The following is a 20172-nucleotide window of genomic DNA, read 5'->3' as shown; positions in this document are numbered from 1 at the left end:
CTGCCAGTGAAGTCGTGAGAAATAGAAGGAAAGGTGGAATGAAGATGTGATTGAGGAAAGTGTGGTGTGGTCTTCGACCTTATTTTGCCTTGGTTAGTGCTCAAGAACTCCACCTGGCCTCAGAGCTGAGCGTTTCTGCCAGGAAGTCCTGCCTTTTATGCTACCTCGAGGCCTGTTGAGACACTCCAAGAAGCTTCGTTAACAAATTGCCTTTTCCTTTTGCAGCAGTTGGATATATTTGCAGCAAAACAAAGGAATAACCCCCCAATATGGTGATGAAATGCATTTAAGTATAGATAACATTCAGTCTTGAAGGGCCTGGGATTTTAATCATCTTTGGGTCATGTAACAAGTGGTGTCAGTGTTTAAAATCTCCTGACAGCTTTGTTCTGCCACGTTCCTCAGTTTTGAATGATGATCTTCCTGGTTGTACCTTGGAGGGGCGTTTGTATCAGTAGAGAGCAGAGTGGTGGTTCCCAGAGGCTGGGAAAGGACAGAGGTGAGGCCCCTGAAGGACACTGGTCTTCCTGGTTTAGGGGTTTGGGGCTCAGCCACCTTCCTGTGTCCGTGTAAATTATACCCAGGATCATTTTCACGCGCCCCACTTTAGTTGAGCATTGGAGCTTCAGGATATGTGTACCCACGTCACCTGGGCCGTGATCCTGGAGTTGGGTGAGACTGATTCCCAGGTTTGTAGAATTACTCTGGGATTATTGAAAACAGAAGCACTTGAGGCATTCATAATGCTATTTCCTGAACGTAATTTATGTTCAGTTCTTCAGAAACATTTATCTGAGGAAGCATCTATAATTTTTGTTTTCTACCACTCAGTGCTAGGAAGAATTGTGCAACACTCAAGTGAGTGGCATTATTCCTCTCCCTCCACCATGCAAGCAAGATTAAAGGTACCTCTGGCTCCCCTCAATCTTCTCATCTGCAGGGTGCCTGGCGTGGCAGTGTGCTGCCTTCCGTCTTCTTTTTGGGGAGAATTAGTTGTGTTTGTGTGTACTGCTCAGCTCAGCCTTGTGCAGTTGTGTGCGTGAGGAGCTTGGATGCTAGGTGACCCTCCCAGGCCTGCCTCCCACCTCCTTAGGCCTTGTTCTAAACTGACAGATAAACAGTGTGTTTTGGAAGAGGACAGCAGCAGGGCAGGAGAGAGTTTGTTCAGACTTTCTCCTTGCACTGACGTTTGAGCCTTCATCCAGCCTGGGCACTTCTACAGAGCTGCGTTTGTGTGTTGCAAACCATTCCCTCCCAGTAACCGTGCTTTCAGAGGTTTGGAAATGTGACTTAACTCATCTTCAATTTAAAGCGTACTATTAAATTTTAGTGTTGAAACTGATGTATTTTATGGCCTTTATTTGATTTCTCTTGATTTTTTTTTCCCCCATATGAGACATGGCATCTTAAGGGAGACAGCCTGGTGTTGGCTGCCTTTCCTAAGGATGGAAGTGAATTCTGAAAGCCCTTTATTTAGGCAGCGAAATAATCAGGGAACCGTTATTATAGCTATGTCTGTCCATGTAAAGCGAGCACGACTCATAAGCAGAAAAAAGTGCAGCCCGGGGCCAAGGTGAGCCCTAATGCTGCCTGTGCCTCGCCTCCCTGCCATGAGGAACGCAAGTGCAAGTGCAGGTGGTTGAGTTAGCCTCCAAGCCCAGCCTGCACCCCCCTCACATCCCTCTGCATCTGCAGGGGCACAGGCCGTGCTGCCACCTCTCGCTCAGTGCCAGGGCTGATGCATCAGGAACAGTGGGTACTGTCCGCCCCTTGCTCGGTGCCAGGGATGATCTGTCGGGATCCCTCTTGCTTATCTGGTCCTCATGTCTTCATCACCAGCCTCCTGCTGGTAACGGGCTTGTTATTACCTTGGTATGGGTAATAACATACCCATACCAACGTATATAATAACATACCCATACCAACGTATGTAATAACATACCCATCCCAATGTATGTAATAACATACCCATACCAAGGTGTTGTGGGGCAGTGCTCAGTCCTCTGAGGGAATCGGCCCTTAGCCGATTCATATTCAACAGGACCGGGAAATGGGTTCTTGTTCCATGTCCTGGATCCCAGGAAGCCCTTGCCCTGGACCCTGTAATGACCGGGGTCTTCCTGAGAAACACTGGTGCCGCTGGAACAGAGCCCGACCCCCTCCAGTTTCTCCGCTTTGTAACTGCACTTGTGTTTAGCAGGTCTTCCAGGACTTAGACGCTGCTTGGTGTGAGCCAGGTTTTGTGTGGAAAGAGGACAGATCCGAGCCGGCAACCAACCAGCCCAGAACCATATTTTATGCTTCCAGATTCTGTGTCCAAAAACTTACCCGTGGACATTGAGGGTGATGCATTTCTGCTCCAAGACATCTGTGGACTCAGCTGGAGGGATCGAAAGGATGTGGAGCTTCTTCACTCCTGGCCTGGGCTTGGACCTGCTGTGCAGCCTCTCAGTGGCACCAGGGCCCCCTTGTGTCACAGTGGCCTCGGGTTGGTGGCACTGCCCCAGGATGTCCCAGGCTTAATGATAGTAGGGCCTGCTTGTGCCATGGTGGCCTCGGGATGGTGGCACTGCCCCAGGGTGTCCCAGGCTCCAAGGCCAGTGTTCCGTCCAGCGAAGGGAAGTTGTACTGTAAGGTCTAGTCTCGGTAGGTGCCTGGGGTCCTATCCTTCAGAGCAGTCCTGCACTCACCACAAATCAAGCCAGGGGAGGCCCTGCCAGAATTTGCAGCTGTGTTTCAGGTTGTTCCACAAGGCCTATTTTGGGCTAGTCAGGTATATAATTCTTATTCTCTGGTTTTTTTGAGACAGGCAAAAAAAAAAAAACAAAAAACAAAAAAAACAAACCTTTTTGTTGCCCAGACAGTGGTGTGAGCAAAGCTTACTACAGCCTTAACCTCCTAGGCTCAAGCGATCCTCCTGCCTCAGTCTCCTGAGTAGCCAGGACCCACAGGCACATGTTCCACGAGTCCCCATGCCTGACTTATTTTTGTATTTTTTGTAGAGATGGAGTTTTGCAATGTTGCCCAGGTTGGACTCAAACTCCTGGACTTAAGCAGTCCAGCTGCCTCAGCCTCCCAAAGTACTGAGATCACAGGTATGAGCTACCGTGCCTGGCCAAGTGTGTTTCTAATTTCAAAATTAAGAGGACCCAGAGTCAGTTAATTACGTCTCTACTGGAACATGCTGCTTATAGTACATTAGGAAAAATCATCCAGAACTTGGAAAAGGGGCTGGACAGACACAGCCCTTTGAGGTTGTCCGATGAACCCCTGGGGTCTTTAACCATCTGGAGGGATGTACCATGTCAGACTCACTATTGTCAACCGGCTGAAGCCCAGGTTTCATGAGGTTATGTGTCAGCTTGTAGTCCTTTCTCTGGCAGAGATGCGAGTGACTTCTGCTCAGTGAGAGGCTCATCTCAGGGACTTCATGGCCTGAGGGACGGCAGCCTGTTTGAGCTGATCGAGCAATCTCGCGCTACCCTTATTTTCTGAAACGCCTATGAGTGACTTCTCTCTCTTTTTTTTTTTTTTTTTTTTTTGAGACGGAGTCTCGCTCTGTCACCCAGACTGGAGTGCAGTGGCCGGATCTCAGCTCATTGCAAGCTCCGCTTCCCGGGTTTACGCCATTCTCCTGCCTCAGCCTCCCGAGTAGCTGGGACTACAGGCACCTGCCACCTCGCCCGGCTAGTTTTTTTGTGTATTTTTTAGTAGAGACGGGGTTTCACCGTGTTAGCCAGGATGGTCTCGATCTCCTGACCTCGTGATCCACCCGTCTCGGCCTCCCAAAGTGCTGGGATTACAGGCTTGAGCCACCGTGCCCGGCCCTATGAGTGACTTCTCACACGGTCTTTGAAGCGGCTTCATGCCCGCGCTCCTTGGTAATGATCGAATGCTTTTTTTGACCCCTTGTCCCCTTTCTTTGGGGTGTTCCAGTCTCAGTTCTCATGATGTGTTCTGCTTCTGTAGGAATTTCTGAAGCTGCTGAGTGTAGAAAGCACTGAGGAGGCTGCGCTCCCACCCCTGTGAGTCTTCCAGGCATGATCCTCTCCCCTTGGCGAGGCGGCCTCCATGGCACACCGAGGGGGCCGTGCTCCTGTCCCCCGTGAGCTTTCCAAGTGTCCTCGTCTCCCCTCCAGGGGGACAGGAGGAACCTTTCAAACCCTTCTTAAACTTGTTTTCATGTCTTTGTTTTAACAGATTTCTTTGCATCGTCTCCCTTATCCAGAAGTGAGGGTGAACGGAGTTATTCACGGGAGTCAAGAAACCACACGCAGCCCAAAGTGACGTTTGTTTCCCTGAAATGATTTGTGTGTGTTCACCTTAAAATGCAACTCAGTAAAACAGGTGTGTTTTGAGGAATGACTTTAAATTACTCAGGTAAAAATGTGACAGTTAAATTTCATCATCTGTGTGGGTGTCCACAACCCCCTTCTGTGATTGCGTGTGAGTTTGTGACTTGTGGTTATTTTTGAAGAAAGAAAATCTATTGCTGAGGACTTTAGAGGGTGTGCTGGGATTGTGTAGGGTGGACATCGGGGGCTTCAATGAGTGGCTTCCTTGAAGAGGTTCAAATTAAGGCTGAGAGTCCCTACTCCAAAATGCTCCGAAACCTGAAACATTACGAGCTTCCTCATGACACTCGAAGGAAATGCTCTTCGGAGCACTCTGGATTTCAGGCTGGGGATGCTCAACTGGGAAGTGAAATATTGCAAGACCCTTCTGGCCCCAGGAGCTTGGATAAGGTCATGGAGGGGGCCTGTGCCGGGTGTCCCTGGAGTGTGAGGCAGCCTGGGCTCGCTGAACTGGTTTTTGTAGGAGCCACAGAAGGGAAAGAGGGTCAACGTGGCCACACCTGGCTCCTCAGAAGGCTGGACCAGAAGGAGATGGGCGCAGAGGGCAGCAGTTGAGTCCCCAGCGTCCGGGGCTCCTGTCCCTGGTGGAGTTGAGAGCCTCCTCTAGTTGTGGCCTCTCCCCTGTCAGCAGCCACTGAGGCCTGAAGGGAGAGGGGGCTGAGGAGAGGAGGAAGGATAGGCCTACTTTTGGAGAGGGCCAGCATCAGCCTGTGCTAGCCTCGTGTGTTACTCCTGCATCCAGGGTGCATGGCCGTGCCTCGTGGTGTAGCGGTTCCCGGGATGCACAGCGCTTTTGTCTGCAGTAACGGCTTTGTCTCCGACCCTTGGAGGCAAGTTACCTTTTTCCCCAGTGAAAAGAGGTAGAAAATCTTACAGAAATGCATTTGCTCTAATGTCTATTTTCTGATAAGACATGGTCGCTTAGGCTAAATCTTTGGGAAGTCAAGGCAGGAGGATCACTTGAGGCCAAGGGGTTCAAGACCAGCCTGGACAACATAGCAAGACCCCATCTGTATAACAGAAAAGTTAGCTGAGTGTGGTGGTGCGTGCCTGTGGTCCCTGCTACTCTGGAGGCTGAGGTGGGAAGATCACTTAAGGCTACAGTGAGCTGCGATTGCTCCAATGTACTCCAATCTTGGCACAGAGCCAAGACCCAGTCTCAGAGAAGAAAAAAAAAAAAAATCCAGAAATGTCATTTTCTTTTTAAATCATCCCAAAAGAAAAATCAGTTTTCTCTAAGAGTGTAAAGGGAAACTGATACGATTCTTTCCTTGCATTGTTTCTCCTTTTCAAATATTTACAGTAGTCCGTCCACATCATCTCTCATCTCATTACAAAGCAGCAGGTATCTTTGAGGTTAGTGGTGTTTCTCTGTGTCGCACCTTGGAGAACAGCCAGCATGAAACCTCTTACCATGATCGTGCACATCGTTTGTAGTCCCAATTAAAATCCTCTCCAGAGACGCCTGTGCTGCTTATTATAGCAGAACTTTGGTTGTGCTGAAATGTGCATTCAGCTAATGGTTTTAAGTTCATATCTGAGATGATGCTGTTAACTGACTTAGTTCAGGAATCATTTACTGAGTGTCTTCCAGGCCAGACATTGGGGACAGAAAGGTAATAATATATGATCCCTGCCTCATGCACAGGAAGTCTAGTGCGATGTACAGACACGTGCCAATGGCTGCCATGGAATATGGTGAGCATTAAGATAAAGGGCCACCCTGTGTGCCCTTGGAGCATAGAGCAGGGCTTGTGTTCTGGGAACATGGGCTCCATGTGAAAACACAATTTAAATTTTCTTTTTCTTTTTTTTTTTTTTTGAGATTGAATCTTGCTCTGTGGTCCAGGCTGGAGTACAGTGGTGTGATCTCGGCTCACTGCAACGTGCTCCCCCCAGGTTCAAGCGATTCTCGTGCCTCAGCCTCCCGAGTAGCTGGCATAACAGGTGTGTGCCACCACGCCCGGCTAATTTTTGCATTTATAGTAGAGATGGAGTTTCACCATGCTGGCCGGGTTGGTCTTGGACTCCTGACATCAGGTGATCCTCCCGCCTTGGCCTTCCAAAGTTCTTGGATTATAGGCATGTAAGTATTCATCCTTTTAAATATCTGCGGGTAGCACTTAACTTTAAATGGGTACTAATTAAACTATTGAATGACTTTAGTATGGATTGAATGACTTTGCTCGGGCCTCGTTTTTAATTTCCTTCATTAGAGAAAAAAAAAAAATTGCAGGTTGAATATCCCTCATCCAAACTGCTTGGAACCAGAAGTGTCTCAGATTTTTTTACATTTTTGGATTTTTGAATATTTGTATTATACTTGCTGGTTGAGCATCCTGAATTCAAAAATCCAGAGTCTGAGCTGTTCCAATGAACATTTCGTTGAGCGTCATGTCGGCACTCAGAAGTTGTGGATTTTGGAGTTTCTGGTTAGGGAGACTCATCCTGTATGGGCGCTGGATTGTCGCAGGAGTTCCGGACCAGAGGTTGGGTGACTAGGGTTTAGTTTTCACTTTGTTACTAAACAGGCTGTTTTCTTCCATAAGCTCAGCTTTAGATCCCCCGGTTGTCAAAGAAGGGAATGGGCCATCTGATGTTTAAGGCCTCTGTTAGTTCTGACTTGGAGACACCTGGCTTCAGTTCATCTTCCTTAGGAGTGGACAAAGAGTATGGGAATTTTGAAATTGTTAGTCAACATCTACAGGGTCGTTGCAGCCTGGTTTTGGGTAAAGGTCATCTTTAGTGAGCCCAGGGAGAAACAGTGGTTTAGCTGTCAGCTGAGAGGGGTAAGTGGTCCTATTAATTTTCCTCTGTGGTAGTGGAAGCATTGTTAAGGGTCACAGCGTTAGTGGAGCTGGCTGGAAAGAGGAGGGGAACTCACTGTTAAAGGTTATATTGAATGTCTTTTCAGTCACTAAATGCTTTTTATGATATGTTTTTCAAGATTTCAGTGTTGTATGATTTCTCTGTGTTAAGCACAGGAAATTTAACATAAGCAAAAAAGAATGCTCTTTTTTTTTGTTTTTTGTTTTTTTTGAGATGGGGTTTCCCTCTTGTCATCCAGTCTGGAGGGCAGTGGCGTGACCTCAGCTCACTGCTACCTCGGCCTCCTGAGTTCAAGCGATTTTCCTGCCTCAGCCTCCCGAGTAGCTAGGATTACAGGTGCCCGCCAGCATGCCCGGCTAATTTTTGTAGTTTTAGTATGCATGGGGCTTTGCCATATTGGCCAGGGTGTTCTTGAACTTCTGACCTCTGGTGATCCTCCTGCCTCGGCTTCCCAAATTGCTGGGATTACAGGCATGAGCCGCCACGCCTGGCCTTGAATGTTCTTTCTGTGGGAATCTACAAAAGCCAGGTTTTGAGTCTAGTGGCAGAAAACCTCTTCTTCATTGTTTAGCTGTGCTGTGAGCTTGGAGGGCTTCAAGTCCAGCTGAAAAAGCTGTAGTATTTTCTGTCAGTTGGCTGTCTTGGAGAACTTAATGAGCACTGGGCTGGAGTGATACTGTCAGAGTTCATGAGCGGTGTGAGGCTCTCAAAGCCTAGATACTGGGGTTGCCCAAATACATCGGCTGGTCTCACTATTTCTCTTGGGAGTCGGGGGGTGGAAAATGCAGTGGTCTTAACTCTGCTCTTAATTTGATAGTGCTGTTATTAATGGTAGGAATGATTTCATATGTTTGCATTTTGCTTTGTAATTCACTGAGAATTTTAAAATCCATTATCTGATTTTATTCCCTCAGCAGTTCTGTGAAAAAGGCAGAGCAGTTTTCATATCTTCTGTTTTCCCGTGATTCTCTTGTGGTTCACAGAAGCTAAGAGCCTTCACCAAGGTCATAGGGTGAATGAGTCGCAGAGCTGCGAGTAGAGGCTCAGGCTTCTAGTGACCCTGTTTCTTCCTGGAATAGCTCACTCTCGTGGCGCTATGCTCAGGTAACGGCACACGTTCGGTTTGGTCTTTTGTAAATCCCTGCCCCATTTCGGGGGAGGTTCTTGGGAGGCTTCTATTCATTTTGGAGCATTTAAGTATCTTGTCCTCTCTCCCTCTTTCCAGATGCATGGGCATTTCTGCAGGCTCCCAGGCTGGCCCTTGTGCGTGGGGGCGTCTCCTGCCTCCACGTTGCTTGCATGTCCCCTTCTGAAGGTGCTTTTCCCCGCATGGAACCCCCTCGTGCCTGCCTCCACACTGCAGGCTGTTCGGTAAATGTTACTGACTGAGCATCGTTGTTTTCTAGAAATGGGACGGGGTACGGATGCCAAGTTCTTTTCTGTGTGAAGGCTGCGATTGTATCATCTTGCCTTCCCCGTGTGTGCTCCTTGAGGGTGTCGCTGTGCTGCGGTCATCTGTGTTCCCTAGGGTGCTTCCCTTGGAGTCCCGGCCGTAGCAGACATGCAGTCAGTGTTCATGGCCTAAATGAGAGGAAGGCCAACAGAGCCATTAAATCTGGAAAATGACAAGTGAGGGAAAGGAATTTTTATTTAAGGCGTGTGAAAAAGAAATCTTTTTAGCAAAGTTGACCTGTTTCTCAACTGGAGTTGAATTTCAGCTCAGAAAAGCAGCTGTGTGTCCAGAGGGCTTTGGGATTTCAGTTTGTGACAGATGAATTGAATTCGTTGTTGTGTGAATGTATTATCCTTTTGTGGTTTTATTAGGCCTTTCTCCCAAATGGAATCGATTTTTCTATAAAAGTCACACTTCCTTTTTGAGAAGTCTAACACTAATTGTATGGGATGGTCTCCCAAAAGATTACCAGCCAGGAACCAAACACACTGCCTGAGACTCATGGCCCCTGGTTTCTGCCTGTGCAGCTGCAGGGCAGAGAGGCGCGCTCGAGCTGAAATCAAGACGCATGTCTGCATCTTCCCTTTCTTGACTGCTGTTTCGTCTCTGAGCTGGCCTGCCTTCAACGTCTAGGAGCTTGGTGGGTGTAGACACATTACGGTATGGAGGAGGGATATGGTGTTGCAACAGCCAGGAGACTCGCTGAAGTCTCTGTTCTCTTCCTGCTCACTGCTCTGACTTTGTATAAGTCACATGTGTAGGGCTGTGCACAGTGGCTTACACCTGTAATCCCAGGACTTTGGGAGGCCGACCTGGGAGGATCTCTTGAGCCCAGAGTTTGGAACCAGTCTGGGCAACATGGTGAAAGCCCATCCCTACAAAAAATAAAAATTAAAAAATTAGCCAGGTGTGGTGGCTCATGCCTGTAATCCCAGCTACTGGAGAGGCTGAGGTGCGAGAATCACTTGAGCCCGGGAAGTCGAGGCTGCAGTGAACCATCATCACGCCACTGCACTCCAGCCTGGTCAGAGCAAGACCTTTCCCCAAAAAAACCAAAAACAAACAAACAAAAACCCATGTGTAATAGTGGCAGTAGTTAACTTTTGAAAGTTTGAAGAAAACTTCCTAAATCACCTGTGACCATGGACAACTTACTTAGCCTTTCTATGCCTCAGTTTCCTCATCTATGAAAAATGAGAGAATATGGTACTGATCTTGCAGGATTTCAATGAGAACTAAACGAGATCAAACTCAGAGCCTGGCACCTCGTGAGCCCACACTCAATGTTATTATTTCAACATTTTAGAGGAAAATGAATGCTAATGGGTCATTATGGCTAAACATAGTCTATCACTGATGTTACTCATGGTATTGGAAGGAACGTGAATTCCATATAGATAGTGTGATGGAGAAAGTATTTTGGGCATTGGCAGTATTGATTCAAAGAACAAAGGACGTGTCTGTCCTGTGTGGAGAGCCGTTTCCGCTTGTTTCTTTAAATGCTATGGGAAAAGCAGTCGACCCTGTGCTCTCTGCCAGACACCTTCAGTCTCTGCGTATTGATTTGGCCAATTGTCGCTTGCTGTCATCGTGGCAGCAGCAGTTGAAGGGACAGTTTGCCTTGATTTGCATTTTTGTGTGTTTGTGCTATTTATAGACAATTAAGACATGGAAGCCTGTTTATGGCAAGCTGGCAAATTCAGCAAAACGTGGAAATACCTGTTAGCACAGTTTGCACGTGTGCAGGCACAGAGCAGCCAAATAAACACACACGTTTTCCTGTATTTTAAAACTCTCTGGAAAAAAAAAAAAGACATTAAACCATTGCCCAGATGGCTTCTAGAGCTAGAGCTTTTTCCTTGAAGTACATGAGTATGGCTATCAGACATCTGAAACCCGAAGCCATGTTAAAACATCATTTTGATGCTACCCCCATCCGCCTTTTTTTTCTGTTTGTAAGGGACAAGGATCCAGGAAGGAAAGTAACAGCTTACAAAGGCTTTTGTTACAATTAATCGTTCATGTTCTTTCTTTTGGTATCTTATTCTCTGTTTACTTTTTTTTTTTTTTACATTTTTTGAGACAGATCCTTGCTCTGTCACCCAGGCTGGAGTGCAGTGGCATGATCTCGGCTCACTCCAACCTCTGCCTCCCAGGTTCAAGTGATTCTTGTGCCTCAGCTTCCTGAGTAACTGAGATTATGGCATGTGCCACCACGTCCAGCTAATTTTTATGTTTTTAGTTGAGACAGGGTTTCGCCGTTTTGGTCAAGCTGATCTTGAACTCCTGAACTCAGGAGATCTGCCTGCCTCAGTCTCCCAAAGAGCTGAGGGTACAGGTGTGAGCCACTGCGCCCGGCCGCTGTTTCTATTTTGTAACACTAGCATCACCCCAGTGTAGGGTGGCTAGGGGTATTCTTCTTTGCTGTTTCCTGGTGTATTTTCCTCTACAGTATTGATCACTCTTTAACATACTTTTTGATTGTCTGTCTCTACCTACAAAAATGTATGTTCCCTGTTATATCACCAGTGCTTGGCACGTAGATAGTTAGTCAATATTTGTTGAATGAATGAATGGGCTGAAAGAACCTTATTCTTCTTTCTTCTGTCACTTCCCACCAAATGCTTTTGGAAAATGCTATGTGAACAGGGATCGTAAGCAGGAGAGGTTACACACATGGCTGTGGGATAGCCCATCATCCTCAGATACTTGTCTGGAAGGAGGTGGAGTACTTGAGTAGAAATGATACAAGATAACTTCTTCAGAAAATCAGCCAAGTGTCACAGTTTTTCACACAGGTGTGTGATATTTGTGTATGTGTGTATGAAGAACTGTCATGGCCTAGAATCACTGGCCTTTAGATCCCTTGTACAGATGGAAAAGTAAAGTCGGAGGCCCAGGAATGCTGTAGGCCACCGAGGTAGAGTCCCTGTCTGCCCTTCTCAGTGCCCAATCACTTCTCACTGCACACCCCTCTTTACTGCTAAAGTCACCTTCCCTGACTCTGAATATGTAACCACGAGGGAGAAAATGTACACCAGGCTCACAATTTGTGGAGAAAAAGCCCAGCAGCTGAAAATAATGTTCACAAAGTTTGTACCTAGAAAAAGTGGCCATTTCTATCATGTCTTTGAATTTCCTTGTTTCTCATACATTTTATAAACAAGACAGTAGAAGGAGATTCGGGAACAGCAACTTTAGAACAAGGGGGAAAAAATCGAACCTAGAGCGGTCCAGTTTCTGTTTTCTTCTCAGTTTAGGGCTGAGGCACTTTAGCTTCCTGTCTAAGGGACTACTCAAATCTGATTAGAAGCCATTGTGGGCTGGTAATTATCCGTAATTTTAGGAAGACAGATGCTGCAGCAACTCTGTTCTCTAATAGCAGGCTTATTAATTTTAAGTTTGCATGGCAGGAGAAGCAGATGGCGAGGCGGGATAAGCGTTCTGATGCTTGGTCATTGATAGCTTTTTACTTCCACGTATCCCATGGGGATTTGGGGCCCGGGAATTCCACTGAGAACTGATGATTGTCTGTCCCCTAACCAGCTGGGTTCTTTTTCATCCTGAGCTCAGAAAGATTGCTCCTACTGCAGCCAGGGAAGACAGGTTGTTGACTGGTTAGAAATCATGGCAGGTTATTTTCTCCACCCGCAGTTCGCAGTTGGAAAGCAGAGCTATCAAAAAGTTGTCTTCTCTGTTGTATTTCAAATCTGGGTGTTTAAAAAATTATGTAAGCAAATTAAGCATTTCTTTAACGGTAGTTGTGTGTGTTCTTTGAAGGGGTGGCCTGTCCCTCCACACCTGTGGGTGTTTCTCGTTAGGTGGAACGAGAGACTTGAGAAAAGAAATAAGACACAGAGACAAAGTATAGAGAAAGAAAAGCTGGGGCCCAGGGGACCGGCGCTCAGCATACAGAGGACCCACGCTGGCACCGGTCTCTGAGCTCCCTTAGTATTTATTGATAATTATCTTTACCATCTTAAAGATAAGGGAGTGGCAGGACAATAGGATCATTGTAGGGAGGAAATCGGCAGTAAGACATATGAACAAAAATCTCTGTGACATGAATAAGTTGAAAGGAAAATGTTGTGCCTTGAGATGCATATGCAAACATCTCCATAAACATTTTAGCATTATTGTTTCAGTCTATCACATGGGGAGAAACCTTGGACAATACCTAGCTTTCCTAGGCAGAGGTCCCTGTGACATTTGGCCCTGTAGGTGTCCCTGGGTAGTTGAAATTAAGAGAATGGTGATGACTTTTAATCAGCAAGCTGCTTTCAGGCACTTGTTTAACAAAGACACATCCTGCACAGCCCAAAGTCCATTAAACCTTGAGTCACCGCAGCACATGTCTCTTGCAAGGACAAAGTTGGGGGTAGGGTCACAGATTAACAGCATCTCAAATACAGAACAAAATGGAGTCTCTTATGTCTACTTCTTGAACAGGCTGATCTCTCTTTCTTTTCCCCACTTTTCCCCCTTTTCTTTTCAACAAAACCACCTTTGTCATCATGACACCGAGATTACATACTTCACAAAGTAATAGAATATCACAAAGCAAGTGGAGGCAGGATGAGATCACAGGATGGCGTTAAAATTAAAATTAAAAATGAAATTTTGGGCATGCATAGTCATTGATAACATCTTATCAGAAAACAGGGTTTGAGAACAGACAACCTGTCTGACCAAAATTTATTAGGTAGGAATTTCTTCGTCCTAATAAGCCTGGGAGCGCTACAGGAGGCCAGGGCTTATTTCATCCCATCACAGGAGGCCGGGGCTTATTTCATCCCTTCGGCTTCAACCGTAAATGGTGGCACGCCTCCAAGGGGGTCGTTTATAGGCCTACCCTCAGAGCGCATTCTCTTTCTCAGGGATGTTCCTTGCTGAGAAAAAGAATTCAGCGATATTTCTCCTATTTGCATAAGAAAAGAGAAGGAATATGGCTCTGTTCCGTCTGGCTCACCGGCGGCCAGTTCAAGGTTGCCTCTCTTTTTCCCTGAACATTGCTGTTATCTTATTCTTTCTTCGAGATGCCCAGATTTCATATTGTTCAAACACACATGCTCCACAGACAATTTGTGCAGTTTAAGGCAATCATCACAGGGTCCTGAAGTGACATATACCCTCCTCAGTTTACAAAGAAGATGATGGAATTTAAGAGATTAAAGTAAAGACAGACATAAGAAATTATAAAAGTATTAACTTGGGAGAACTAATAAATGTCCATGAAATCTTCACATTTTATGTTTTTCTGCCGTGGCTTCAGCCAGTCCCTGCGTTCAAGGTCCCTGACTTCCTGCAACTTCTCCCTCCCTTTTCCTCTATATAAATGTGCCATGGCGATGAAGGCTTGTTCATTCTCTCGATTTTGACGCAGGATTCTTCGACTGGTCCGGCACACTAAAAACAAGCCGATTAAACAGAGACACATAATTCCAAAATTTACTGCAGTAGAGTTCCCAATAGACTTAATCCAAGTCGTGGGGTTTAATCCATAAAGATTTTTTGCCACTTGATCTAACGCCTCAGCTCCAGGCACAATATTTAAGTGACTTTGAGAGGCTTCAAAAATTTGTTCTTTTAATTTAGAAATGTCTAAAGTGAGATTATCTTCTCTTCCCTGTAGATGGCGTCTAATCATGTCCCAGTGATGTTTAGATTCATTATAACTCGGGGTGTAATACAAAAATCTGACGTATTCCAGTCACACTGTAACTGGAAACGCTGTTCCAAGCTCATGAGTCTATCTCCCACCCAAATGACAGTTTGCCTAAGATCATTAATTTGATTTGCCAATTTTTGATCGATACCAGATTGTGAATTCCACAACCTTGTGGAATTCTTTTGCCAATTGTCAATAAAGCTTACTGTCTGAACAGAAGAGTGCAATGCAACTCCTGCCACAGTGGCTGTAGCTGTGACTGCAATTAATCCCATAATCACTGTAATTCAAGTAAAAATGAATCTTTTGGATCTATTTAAAACGCCTTTGAATACTTCAGTCAAAATATGGATGGATGGTGAGGCCTCCCACGGTTGGTCCATGGACACAGGGATCCACACGCCTTCTCTTGCTCTCACTAGCAGAATACGGTGCTGCCAATCAAAAGTCGAATCAATGCAAGTAAACAATCTGCAATTTTCACTAGTTAGTTTGGGAGTCTGGTTTAACAACTATATTTCCTATGACTAACATATAAGGGGGCTTTACACAACTTTGTAAAGGAACTGTTAGACTGGAACTTAGGTTGATAGAGTAAAATGGCTTACAATCTCTTGTTTCTATAGTTTGATTTCCAGACCAAATTCTAAGGCGGTATGAAGCCACAGTGAGTCTCCATAATTCTGGATGTTCAGGACCAAAAACAGGACTTATCATTTTTGGTCTTGGAGTAGAGATTCCCTTTTCTCCCCATATCCGAGGGTAGAAAGACTGTAATTTTTTGTGCTTCTGTTTGTCTAAATTTTCCGTTAAGTCACTATCAACAGTTGGACTCACTAGTGCACTGGGTGAGTTTGTCCTGTGCAATTGTGGTAGAATTGACCTTGAGGTGCCCAATCTATAACAGTTCCAAATGTATTGTTTTGTAATATCACCGCACTATCGGCCACACATTCTTCCCAAACTAAATCTTTTGATTCTTTGGAAATCTCCTTGGGGCAAGGTTTCCCTTTTGGCCTAAATTTTAATGATCTTTGATAAGAAAAGTCTTGTAAATAGTATACCTGTGGTTTGAGTGACATTCCGCTTACCATGTGATAAGTAAATCTACTGGTGGGACTGACAGTAGGTACTTCTACCAACCAATTTTGAATAGCAGGCATTAAACATCCTGGTGCTCTCCCTAGGCAAATAGGAGGATAACGATACCCAGTGGAAATATTTATCATCATTCCTTCTTCCTCCCGTTTGGCAGGGCAACGATCATCTGTGGGATCAGGTAACCACACACTATTATTAACGTATGCTTCAATAGGATTATCCTTCCGTGTAACTACCCGAATTAAGGGCGGGAAAGGCACATAGGCCCAGTAGGTATAATTAGCTGCAGCTGCTCCTGCAGGGACGGGGAGACTTACCACCGTTGATACAATCATTAAAGCTGTAAGCAGCATTTTTTCTGGGGATTGTGTCACCTTTGTGCGAGCTAGGCTTTTTCCAGCTAACGGTGTCAGCTTCTTTAACTGGTGCGTGGTGACTTCATCTGTTCTTTTGATATCATCACTTGGTTCATCATGCGAGTCAATGGTGCTCGATCGCGGTGTTTCCATCTCCGTGGAGGCGCTTTTCTTTGCATCTCCGATGGGTTCATTGTAGAACTTCAAATGTTTAGTGGGTATCCAAACAGGAAGCTGATTTTCTCCTGGTGAAACACAAGCAAAACCTCTTCCCCAGGTTATCACCTTCCCTATTTCCCAGGTCTTATTTTTGTTGTCTTTCCACCAAATCAGTTTTCCTTCATGTGGACTGTTCTTTTTACCAGTAAGATGTTGTTCTGCAGAAGTAGTAGTCTGATTTCTATAAATGTTTAAAAAATTTAAAGTATAGACTGCTAGATTAAGCTGCATCTGAGGAGTGGTACACTCCTTACTGTCTCCCCCTTTTATTTGTTTAACTAACTGAGTTTTGAGTGTTCTATTAGTTCTTTCAACTATGGCCTGTCCTTGGGAGTTATAAGGAATTCCTGTTGTATGTGTAATATTCCACTGATTTAAGAATTTTTGGGAAGCTTTACTACAATAACCTGGTCCATTGTCAGTTTTAATTTCTTCTGGAACTCCCATTGCAGCAAAACAAGATAATAAATGTTTTTTAACATGGGAAGTACTTTCTCCTGTCTGGCATGTTGCCCATATGAAATGTGAATAAGTATCAACTGTTACATGAACACATGATAATTTTCCAAATGAAGGTACATGGGTAACATCCATTTGCCATAATGCATTAGGACACAGACCTCTGGGATTAACTCCTGCCTCTTGAGTGGGCAGGTGTAGTACTTGACACTGGGTGCAGTGTTGTACAATATCTTTTGCCTGTTTCCATGTGACATCAAATTTGTTTTTTAACCCTGCTGCATTTACATGAGTCAAAGCATGAAGTTCTTGTGCTTTTATGAATGCAGAGGATACCAGCAAGTCAGCTCGTTCATTTGCTATAGTTAAAGGTCCTGGTAAGTTAGTGTGCGCTCTAATATGAGTAATATAAAATGGGAAATTTCTTTTTCTTACAGTTTGTTGTAATAAATTGAACAACTGGTTTAACTGATCATCCATGCTATATTTAATCAGAGCTGTCTCAACATCCCTTGTAGCCTGTACTACATATGCAGAATCTGATATAATATTAACAGGTTGATTAAAATCTTGTAACACTGTAATGACTGCAACCAACTCTGCTCTTTGAGCTGATTGATACTGAGTTTTGATTACTCGCTCTTTTGGTCCTGTGTAAGCCGCTTTTCCATTGCTGGAACCATCAGTAAATACTGTCAGAGCATTTTCTAAAGACTCATGTCTGGTAATTTTAGGTAAAATCCAAGTAGTCAATTTTAAAAACTGGAATATTTTTGTTTTTGCGTAATGATTATCAATAATTCCCACAAAATCAGCAAGGCCAATCTGCCATCCACCAGAATTGATAAAGGCTTGCCTAACTTGTTCCTTGGTTAAAGGAACAACTATTTTGTCTGGGTCATTACCACAAAATTTTATTATTCGTAATCTTGCCTGACCAATTAATGTAGCTATTTGATCCAAGTACAATGTAAAAGTCTTAATTGTACTGTGAGGAAGGAATGACCACTCCATAAGATCCATATTTTGAATAATGATGCCTGTTGGAGAATGTGTAGTAGCAAAAATCAAAAGTTGGAGTGGGGCTAAAGGATCTATTCTACTTATTTGCGCTGACTGAATTTTTTCTTCCACTAATTTAATTTCTTTTGTTGCCTCTGGGGTTGATACTCTTTTACTATTTAAGTCTGGCTCTCCTCTTAGGATAGAGAACAAATTTGACATGGCATAAGTAGGAATGCCTAGAGTTGCCCGAATCCAATTAATATCGCCTAGCAATTTTTGAAAGTCATTTAATGTTTTTAATGTATCTTTTCTTATTTTTATTTTTTGTGGCTTAATTTTTTTTATTTTTTATTGGTATCCCTAAATAATGAAAAGGAGCAGAGGTTTGGATCTTATCAGATGCTATTGTTAGTCCTGCGTTGGCAACCTCTGGTTGCAGAAATGTGTAACAGTCAATTAATTTTTCTCTTGTTTCTGCAGCACATAAAATATCATCAATATAGTGAATGATATAACAATCTGAAAATTTGTCTCTAACTGGTTGAAGGACTTGACCTACGAAAGTTTGACAAATAGTTGGACTATTAAGCATTCCTTGAGGTAGTACTTTCCACTGAAACCTGGCAGCTAGTTCTTTATTATTTATGGCTGGTATAGTAAAGGCAAATTTTTCACAATCTTGCTCTGCCAGAGGAATGGTAAAAAAGCAATCCTTTAGATCAGTTATAATTAAAGGCCAGTCTTTTGGGATCATGGCCGGAGAGGGCAATCCGGGTTGAAGAGGCCCCATGGGTTGAATTACAGCATTTACGGCTCTTAAGTCCATTAACATACGTCATTTGCCTGATTTTTTCTGAATTACAAATACAGGAGAATTTCAGGGTGAGAATGAAGGCTCAATGTGTGCCTTTTCTAATTGTTCCTTTGCTATTTAATGTAAAGCCTCCAGTTTTTGCTTCGGTAGCGGCCACTGATTTACCCATACCGGTTTTTCTGTTTTCCAAGTTAATGGAATGGGTTTAGGAGGCGCTACAGTGGCCGCCCCTAAAAAGGATACCCTATTCCTTTTCTTTCTTGATTTTTCTTAGTCTCAATTGGGACTATAATGCCATTTTCGTTTTTTCCTAATCCCTTTCCTGGTATATATCCCATTTTAGTCATGATTTTTTGACTCGTGGGGTTGTATAATGGAGCAGGCATAATGATTTCTGCACCCTATTGCTGTAACAAATCTCGACCCCATAGATTAACAGGAATTGAAGTAATCATTGGCCGAACAGTACTTTCTTGATTATCTGGTCCTAACCATGTAAAATCATTGTACTTTCATACACTTCTGAAGCTGTGCCTACGCCGACAAGTCTTGTAATAGCCTTTTGTTTAGGCCAATTTTTTGGCCACTGATTTAAAGCAATGACAGAGATATCTGCTCCAGTGTTTACCAACCCTTCAAACTGTTTTCCTTGAATAATGGCCTTACACACAGGTCTGCTCTCAGAGACCAGACTTGCCCAATATGCAGCCTTTCCTGTCTGATCAGTGCTTCCGAACCCTCCTGTTCTTTTTATCTCACTGTTTCCAACTTTAATATAAGGTAGGAGTAATAATTGAGCAATCCTGTCTCCTGGACTGGCACTCCAAGGAATTGAGGAACTAATAACCAATTGAATTTCGCCTTTATAGTCTGAATCAACCACACCAGTATGAATTTGAACTCCCTTTAGATTTAAACTTGATCTTCCTAAGATTAGTCCTACAGTCCCCTCAGGCAATGGACCGTATACCCCTGTGGGGATTTTTCGTGGAGGCTCCCCTGGAAGCAAAGACTGCTTGTATGGTGCATAAATCTACTGCTGCACTGCCGTTTGTGACGGGGGATAATTGTTGTATTGTGATAACTGGCTTATTCCCTGAGACATTTGTGGCAGTGGGGGCTGTTGTTCCTGAAAACCCTGAGGAACAAAGGGCTGAATTTGGAATGCCCCAATTTGTTGCGGGGCCTGAGGCTGGCCCCTCCTCTCGTTTCCCGACAGTGGTTGCCCATTTTTATCAAATTTAGAACGACATTGATTACCCCAATGTTTTCCCTTTTTATATCTTGGACACAGGCTGGGTGGCTCTTTATCTGTTGCTGTAGTAGCTTGAGTAGTTACATTTTGTTTATTTGAGACTAGGCAATTCTTTTTTAGATGACCAATTTGACCACAATTATAACATCTTCCCCCAAATGTTCTAACCTGTCCTTCTAAAGCAACTCCTGTGATTGCTTGAGCCATAAGCATAGCTTTATGCTTAGCTCCTCCAATTCCATCGCAGGCTTTAACGTACTCTGAGATTACATCTGATCCTGCGGGAACCCTTCCTTTTAATGGCTTCATGGCTGATTGACAATCAAGATTGGTGTTTTCATATGCCATCAACTCCACTATGACCTTACGGGCATTTTCATTGGTAATTGACTTTTGAGCAGCATCTTGAAGTCTTGCTATAAAATCAGGGTAGGGCTCTTTAGAGCCTTGTCTTATTGTATTAAAGGAGGGGCAGGCGGTTCCTGGGTCTTGGATTTTCTCCCAGGCTCTAAGGCAGATAGCCCTGATTTGCTCAATGGCCTCATTTGGCATTACTACTTGTTGGTCAACAGTGCTCCAATTTTGACCTATTCCTAATAGTTGATCTGCATCTATGTTAATTGGAGGATTGGCAGTCCTATTTTTTCGGACCTGTACT

The sequence above is a fragment of the Chlorocebus sabaeus genome, chromosome 15 (assembly GCF_047675955.1).
Source record: "Chlorocebus sabaeus isolate Y175 chromosome 15, mChlSab1.0.hap1, whole genome shotgun sequence".
Classification (NCBI taxonomy): domain Eukaryota; kingdom Metazoa; phylum Chordata; class Mammalia; order Primates; family Cercopithecidae; genus Chlorocebus; species Chlorocebus sabaeus.
The sequence above is the reverse complement of the archived record's forward strand: the minus strand, read 5'-3'. Positions refer to the sequence as shown.